The sequence below is a fragment of the Felis catus genome, chromosome A1 (assembly GCF_018350175.1).
Source record: "Felis catus isolate Fca126 chromosome A1, F.catus_Fca126_mat1.0, whole genome shotgun sequence".
Classification (NCBI taxonomy): domain Eukaryota; kingdom Metazoa; phylum Chordata; class Mammalia; order Carnivora; family Felidae; genus Felis; species Felis catus.
Window position 1 is genome coordinate 3,151,597 of NC_058368.1, and position 9,265 is coordinate 3,160,861.

Here is a 9,265-nt window from a genome sequence, read left to right on the forward strand (position 1 = left end):
AACATAACAAAACAAATACTTTATCTCTGTAAGTATACTTTATTTACCCAAGGTCATGAAGTAAAGTGATGAGGGACTCAGAAGTCCAACTGCTACATCTGAGATTGTACTTTAGTGAGGAATTAACTTCATTTGTTAGTTCATTCGAACACATTTTATTTTATTTTTATTATATTCTTGAAACCAGACTAAGTGCTGGAGAAACTAAAGAACATAAGACATGATCCTTGCCTTTAGGAAATTCATTGTCTAGATTGGGACGTAAACCAAACTTTATAGCTCATATTGTGATCAATAGTTTTGAAGAAGTATGATGAGAACATTTTCATCAGCCTTGAGGGTCAGGGAAGATATCTGAAGAAAGTGAGGCATGAACTGAATCTTGAAGGCATACTAGAAGTACAGACCAACAAGAAAAGTATATCTATGTATCTATCTATTATCTATCTATCACATGTCTATCTATCTATCTATCTATCTATCGTCATCATCACCAACATCAGCTATATCTATATATTTATCTGGAAGGATATGTATTGCAAATTCATAGAAGCTACACTCTGTGTCTATGCACCAAGGGCAACTGGAAAAAGTCAGGAGTGAAAACATGAGATGTGAAATCAATAAAACCAAGCTATGCCCCTACAAAAGGGGCAGTCTGGAGCTGTTCCATTTTGGGTTGATTTCTAAAATCAAATAAAGGGATGGAATTTGAAGGTGCATAGGTTAATGTACATACTTTTGAAACTACCCTTCCACTCCAACACATGTAGAAAAGAGGGATCCAAAATATATAAAAAGAAAATGTATTATCTAAAAAGACCTAGCCTCATTTAATACATGGAAAATGATCTTCGTGAACTGGGTGTCATAGGAAAATAAGGAAGGAAATTCAAGTGTGAAGTAGTGAGTGAGGCTTCGGCTGTGGTCTGCTTTCTTCCTCACCCTGAGGCTGTCAGAGCACTGTGAGACCTGTGTTGATGCATGGGTGAGCCTGAGCCCTTCATGCTCCCTCCAGAAGAGACAGGACTAAAAGAAGGCCCACTAGATAAACTACAAAAAAAGAAAAAAAAAGAGTAACTACTGAAATCACCAAAATCAGAAATAAGTGTGAACATTACTACTGATTCTGTAGAAATGAAAAATATTACGAGTACTATGAATGATTATACATCAACAAATTGGGCAACCTAAATAAAATATACAAATTCATAGAGACACAAAACCTACTAAATCACAAAGAAATAGAATATTTGCATAGACCTATTACTAGTAGAGACATTGATTGAATCAGTAATCAAAAATCTCCCGACAAAGAACAACCCTGAACCAGGTGTTTTGGTAAATTATACAAAATATTGAAAGAGGAATTAATACCAATTATTCTCAATCTTTTCTAAAAGAACAAAGAGGAAGGAGCACATTCTAATTCATTCTATGAAGTGAGCATCGCACTGATACCAAAACCAGAAAGAGACACAAGAAAATAAGACAACAGACTGATGTCTTTTATAAACACTGATGCAAAATTCCTTAACAAAATACTGGCAAACCAAATTCAGGGTATATACCCAAAAGAACTGAAAGTAGAGTCCCCAGATGATATTTGTACGTCCATGTTTGTAGCAGCATTATTCATAATGGCTAAAACATGGAAGTAACCCAAGTGTCCATCGATTGGTGAATGGATAAGCAAAAAGTGGTACATACTTACAATGGGATGTTATTCATTTCTTAAGAAGAATGGAAATTCTGCAATATGTTACAAGGAGTATATCCCATTTTGTAGTGGATATTTTTCTCAATTCCTTCCCAGAGTGGTATGATGATCACTGTAGATCTGTGTGTTTCCCATCCTTTTCTCTGCCCATTGGGGTGTCTTATTGTTTTTACTATTTACTCTACCATTGTATTCTGACTATTAGAAGGGCAGATAATTTGTATTTTACATCACAGGAGCTATATGAAGAACTACATCTGTGTCTGTTGAAGAAGATTGAGTGTTCCCAAGAGATCCTGACATCTGGGTTCAATGCAGCATGTGAATGAGAGGCTGCAGTTGACTCCCCTGAGGTCAGTTGAGTGTATTCTAGGGATAGAAAGAGGGATGCATATGGATATTTGCATGTCCAGGATTATGGAATCTGGAAAGACCGACAGTTGATCCACAGAATTTCTTGTTTTCTATATCAAAACAGGTTTTAGCTAGTTGAACTCACAAGCTCCCAGATAAGGTTGCCTTTCTTATTTTTGTTACATCTGGGCAGGCCATGTCACTACTTCTGACCATTAATAGATGAACGGGAGTGATGCACGGAATGAAAGGTTGTGCCTTGAAAGGAAAGGATGTCTTCCCCCTTCCTTTTCCTCTTCCATTTGCCAACGTCTGGAGTGTCGACCTGAAACTGGACCTGGGAAAAGTACTTAGACCTTGAAATGGAGGGTACTTGATAAAGAGGTCCAAGAAACGAAACACACACCTAAGTCCCTTGCAGCATGGAGCAACCATATTAGTCCTGGTGGCGTAGGCTTAGACTACCAGTGAGAGAAATCAACTTACACTATGTTCAAACTCTTTCTATTCTGGATCCCAGAAAAAATAAAAAAAAAAAAAACAATGGAGAAAAAGTGCAGAAAAGTAATGCATAGACCAATATCACTTCTAAACTTAAATCCAAAATTCCAAATAAGCTTCTTAGTGTAATAAACTCATTGGGGGACTAGACAATCAATAAACTTTGGTCATGCAGGGTTTATTCTAAAAAGGTAAAATCAGAAAATCTGTTATGATAATATACCCCATTAAAAGACCAAAAGATAGCAGCACTTGGGTGGGTCAGTAGGTTAAGCATCTAACTTGATTTTGGTTCAGGTTATGATCTCACAGTTGTGGGACTGATCCCTGCAGCAGGGTCCATGCTGAGCACATAGCTTGCTTAAGATTCTCTCTCTCCCTCTGACCCTCTCCCCTGCTCACATGCTCTAAATACATACATACATACATACATACATAAATACATAAATGTTAAAAAAGATTAAGTACGCATAATACAACAGTACAAAATAAATTATATGATGCAATTCAAGAGCACGTCAAGAATTTTTTCTGAAAATCTAGCAAACTAGAAAAAGAAGGGAGTTTAAAATTTCTTTGACTTATACTAAAAGCCCATACTGAGCCTTTTACATTATTATAAAACTTTAGAAGCAATATTGTAAAACTCAGGAAGGATATAACCAGCTTTTTATCATGGCATCTATTCAACATTATACTCAATATTTTATTCAATGCAGTAAGAAAAGGAAAAAAAAGATACAAGAATTACAAAAGAAAGGAGAAGTATGAAGCCATGGATGTCATTGGAAATGTCAGGAAATCGAAAAGAATCTGTACAAAATTAAGGTAAAAAGAGAGGAAAAGTTGCGATATGAAAATGATTAAATGTCTTTCTATACATTAATAATAATTAGAAAATGAAAATTTAAAAAAGCATACCATTCAAAAAATATGTAAGACCATTACAAAAAGATGTAACAAAATGTGAATGAGAACTCCATGGGGAAATTTGCAATCCCTTAAGTAAGGAAAGAGAAAATCATCTGGAAATAAATAAGTGATATGCCATACTCATGGATGAGAGGATCAGTATCTTAAAGATTTTAATTATCCCCACGATAATTCATGAATTTAATGTAATTCTATTCTAAACACCAGTGGAATTTTTACGGAACTTGACAATCGATTCCTGGAGAATTAAATGGCCAAAAATAAAACTGAAGAATTTTGGTGGGGGAGGCTTATGTTTATGAGGACTTCTTATGAAACCATAACAATTAGTATAATATGGTAATATCCCAAGAAAGACGTAAAGATTAATCCAACCACAACAGAGAACCTGGAAAAAGACACAGTTGTAGAAGGAAAGTTAACATATGGCAGAACTGACATCACGAATCAGTGGGGAAAAAAGAGGTTGTTCACTATATGGTGCATTGATAATTATTCATATTTGAAAATAACTGTAGACTTTCACTTCAGGCCATCAAGGAGTAACAGGCATCTGTAATTAATCTCTTGCTATAAGACAAATTTTAAAAATCTAGAAAATTGCACAAAATATAGGAAGAAACTATTCTGAGACGTCAGCCAAGAGGTAGCGTGCACCTGTAATCCCTGAGAAGCGTATCAACCAAGGCGAGCAATTTCCAGACTACCGTCTAGGAGAAGCATCCCCAGACCATGCCCAGGATCTTGCTGAGCTGAGAAGACAGAGATAGGAGTAAGGGGAGGCCAAGGAAGGTAGAGTATGTGAAGAGACTAGCTGACAGAAGAGTTCTAAAGAAAAAGCAGTTGAGAAATCGCTACAAGGTCATCATTAGTCTTTGAATATCAACCATTGTTTGCATAGGGTGAAAAGTCATAAGCCAGACCAAAAACCACTTCCACAGAAAGAACTGCCAGGAAGCAACACGGTGAGCAAGCCTTGGAGCTCTCCCAGGGCAGACGATGTGTATCCCCACCAGCTAGAAGAGACGCTGCCCTGAATACCCAAAGTATTAGGATGAGACCACAGAAAGGGAATACCTTAGAAGTGAGACTAAAAAAAAACCCCTAAAATAAAGACTGCTCTAGACTGACCCTGAAGAACTTGGTTGACACTAAGCGTAGCTGATGCTAACATGGAACAGCCAAGGCAGCGCTGTGGACACCACCAAGTTTCAGTATAGACAAGCAATCGGTGCAATGGTCCCAGGCATTTAGGGGAAACTGAGTCAAAATCGATGGCCCTGCTGCACCAGCAGCTTTCCCTCACAAGGCAGAGAGAGGAATGAAATATTTATCCAAAGGGAAGTAAAGAAGGAAGGAGGGAGGGAGGGATGGAGGGAAAGAAGGAAGGAGGAGGGGAGGAAGGAAGGAGGGAAGGAAGGAAGGAAGGAAGGAAGGAAGGAACGAGGGAAGGAAGGAAGGAGGGAATGAAGGAAGGGAGGAAGGAAGGAAGGAAGGAAGGAACGAAGGAAGGAAGGAAGGAAGGAAGGAAGGAAGGAAGGAAGGAAAGAAGGAGGGAAAGAAGAAAGAAAGGGAGGAAGGAAAAACAGGGGAACTGCTGCTTTTATCATGTAAAGCCAAGGTGCTGCTGGGATCAGGCTAGCTGTGTTCTTAACAATACCATTTCCGCTTATCAAGCAAGGCTTGTCGGGCTCTTTCCACTTTGTTAGTCAACGAATCTGAATGGACTTGACCCAAAATGGTGATCTCAGACTGGAGAGTTACATGGCCTCCATGGGCAGGTGCTCAGTTTCAACAAAGGTCTGGTAGCAAGCAGATATTTATTTTTCCAAAGGAGTGTACCTGAGAGCCACATCAGGAGGGTGTTGAGTCCCAAACCCCAAAAGGTGCCTGCCAATTGGCCAGAGGTACCAACTGACGATATCAGCAGCCACATAGACTTGTGGCTCCAAGTACTCATTAGGGCTCTGCAACCCCAAAGGTACCAGCACGTTTCTAACTGAGGACCCTCCAGTCAGAGGAATTACCCCTAGCACTGGCAAACACTCACAGTAGAGGCATGAAGAATGTCAATACTAATTACACATTCAGCAACAGAAATCGAGCAATCGCTTGTTATATTTGCCCCAAGCGTCCCATACACAAGGTTATTGTATCGTCCCTTCCCCAACCACGCCCAAACACCATCACCCAGCTTCCACATAAGGCCAGGGGAGTTTTCCAAGATGGTGGGCTGACCACAAGACTTTAGCTAGAATTTTGGGGGACATTTTCTCATTCTTTAGGGGGTCACGTTCATCAGCATCGTAAACCCATGGCAGGAAAGTCCCAGGCAATGCCTTATTTATTGTTTTCCACGGTAGTTTGTCTGCTTTGGGGCCAAAGCCCTGAATAGCGGTCAGGACCCAGAGATGTCCCCATCTCCTAGTGAATCTACGTTTGGCGTGATAGATAGCAGAAGAGACCGAGCTGGAAGATGGCCTGCGTGTTTACAGTCTTTAACAAACACCTCAGTCCAAGTGAACCAGCCCAAATTCTAATGTCTTGCCTGTTTTATGCACACGGTATTTGTGAACTTCCCTCTTTCACTCTTTGCATCTCTGTAACTGTTGTTTGAAATGGGGCAAAGCCTTAAGCTCTTTTCCCCTAAGTGCAAATCTTAGTTGTAGCTATTATGTTGGCGTGGATCTGAGCCTGCCTGCCCCATTGGTGGTGAATTTCCTCTACAGGGAAGAAAATTAGTAGCAGAAGGGCACCATTCAGACAGCTGTCTTTTCACCTAATTCCTGGTGTTTAGCCTGCAATCACCACTCTGATCCCCCCTACAGACAATACTGTATAGGCTACTTACTGCCCAGTTAACCACTATATCAGTCAGAGTTCTCCAGAGAAATTGAACCAGTAGATCTATCTATCTATCTACCTATCTATCATCTACCCATATCTCCGTATCATTTCTCTCTCCTTCTCTCCCATATATATATGTATATGAGATGTGTGTGTGTGTATACATAAGTATGTATGTATGAGAAAGTGAAAGGTTTGATTGATTTGATTACAGGAGCTGACGCTAGGAAGTCTGAAATACACAGGGAAGACTGAGATATGCAATCTGGAAACAGAATTCTCCTTCCCTGGGAACCTGAGTCTGCTCTCAAGGCCTTCAAAAGATTGGATGAAGTCCATACACATTATGGAGGATAATCCGCTTTACTTAAAGTCTACTGGTTGTAAATGTTAATTATACCTAAAAACTATATTTCACAGCGACATCTAGGCTGGTGTTTGACGAAACCTACTACAGCTTAACCTATAGGCACTATAGCCTCGCCTAGTTGATGCATAAAATTAACCATTGCAACCATACAATTTGGTCAACATTTTCGTTACCTATTCCTATGAACTTCTCCCAAATTTTGTTAGTAGATCCTCTAGGCCCCCATACTTCCTCTGACAAAAAGCTGTATTTCTGTCAGTATCACCACAAACCCAAAACAACGAAGATTCAGATTTTATGTTATTTACACATTAACAAATTAGCCCCCCTCCCCTAGTTTCCCGGATCCTGGCCAAAGACTTGAGATTGCTGGATCAGAGAAAAGGGATTTTTTATTGCTCCCAGCAATAGCAGGAGCTAGAGTAGCAGCTTCCTTATCAGGTCTCTTAGACCCAGTTCTCACAGGGCAGTGCAAAGAGAACCACATGATGTCTACACATGCAATGGGCTGTGTTCAGAAGAACCCCAGGGTTTTACAGTAGGAAGTCATGATATCTGCCATTCACTCTGCATAGACACATGATTGAGCTTATAAGACAGTTTGCTACATAGAAATCTTTGAAAATGTAATCTACAAAAAAGGCATGAAGTGTCACAGCTCAGAATAGGCGCAAAGACACAGAGATCCATGACTTTTCTAACATTAAAAGAATCTCGTGCTCTGCAAATATCTGTCCAATTTGTTTATGATATATTGACTGTTTTTTAAATAATGTTTTTAAAGTTTAATTTACTTATTTTGAGAGAGAGAGAGAGAGAGAGAACATGAGAAGGGCAGAGAGAGGGAGAGAGAGAGAATCCCAAGCAGGATGCCTACTGACAGCATGGAGCCCAATGTGGGGCTTGAACTCACAAACCGTGAGATCATGACCTGAGCCGAAACCAAGAGTCAGACGCTGAACCGACTGAGCCAGCCAAGCACCCCTATGATATATTAACTCACGTACTACTAGGTTATGTTTGCTAATAATGTGTTAATATTTTTGTATGTATGTTTATTAAAGATGTTGCCCTGTAAATTTCCTTTCTTCTAAGTCTCTTTCTAAGTTTTGGAATCGAGGCTATCCTAACCTATAACCATGAGTTGATAAATATTGCTCTTTCTTGGTGTTGTGAAAGATTTTGTGGAACACTGAGATGATTTTTCTTTTCTTTTCTTTTCTTTTCTTTTCTTTTCTTTTCTTTTCTTTTTAATTTTTTTTTAACATTTATTTATTTTTGAGACAGAGAGAGAGAGCATGAACAGGGGAGGGTCAGAGAAAGAGGGAGACACAGAATCCGAAACAGGCACAGAGCCCGACGCGGGGCTCGAACTCATGGACTGTGAGATCAAGAGATGATTTTTCTATTACATTTTCGAAAGAATCTCTCAGTGAAGTCACCAGGGCCTGCTGTTGTACGGATGAAAAAGATTTGAATCACCAGTTTAATTTCTCTACTAGATGTAGAGTTATTAACATTTTATATTTTTTGTGTGTTAGTTAATTGAGGTTTTTAAGGAACATTTCCATTTCATCCAAAGTTTCAAATATATTTGACATAAAGTTACATTATCTTTCTACTACCTGGAGGCTACTCTTATTATTATAAGGATGTCTCTTATTTTTTCATTCCTGATCTTGGTAATTTGTGTTTTCTCTCTTTTTCGTTTGGTCCGATAATAGGGTTTATCAGTGTTACTGCCCTTTCACAGCACAAACTTCTAGCTGTGTTGAAGTTCTCTACTCTATGTCTGTTTCCTATTAATCCATGCTCTGCTATTACTTGTTTAAGTTTACTTTTACTTGTTTTAATTTACTCTACTTTCTCAGAGTAGTTTTCTGAGCAAATACCTGAGAATATCACCACGGATAAAGAATGCTATTTCATAATGGCAATAGGGTCAACTAATCAAAAGGACATAATAATCACAAAATGGATGTATGTAAAAACAGGCTCAAATACATGAAGCTTAATCTGATAGAACTGAAGAGAGAAGCAAAAAATCCACAACCGCAGGTGAAAATGTCAATGGCCGTCTCCCGAATAGGGGTATAATAATTGACAGAACTTAGCAAAGACATGGAAGACCATAAATACATTCTAAGCACATTTGACCTAATTCACATTTATAAAACATGCCCCCTAACAAACAGAATACATGTTCCTTTCAAGTGAACATGAAATATTTACCTGATGGACTGTATTCTCACTCAAAACACAAGTCTGAATAAATCTGAAAGGCCTCAACTCATAGAAAACACATTCTCTGGCAATGGAATTGATTAGAACTCAATAAGGTGTCTGGAAAATTCACAAATATTTTGATCCTAAATCACTAACTGATATATAACCAATGGTTCAAAGGAGATCTCAAAAGGGAAAACTAGAAAGAAATGAAATGAAATGAATGAAAATGAAAGCATAAAGTACAGAATTTTGTGGAATGACATTAAGGGAGAACTCATAGTACTGAAAACTTAAGTTTTCAGAAGAAGAAA

At 38.7% G+C, this 9,265-nt stretch overlaps 1 long non-coding RNA gene across 1 annotated transcript; it reads left to right on the top strand.

The window, feature by feature from the left end:
- The first annotated feature begins 1,855 nt into the window (after positions 1–1,855).
- On the top strand, positions 1,856–6,778 carry LOC123382251. The gene is made up of 2 exons (XR_006590404.1): positions 1,856–2,073; positions 6,570–6,778. It is a non-coding gene; the product is annotated as an uncharacterized LOC123382251 (long non-coding RNA).
- Positions 6,779–9,265: the final 2,487 nt, after the last annotated feature.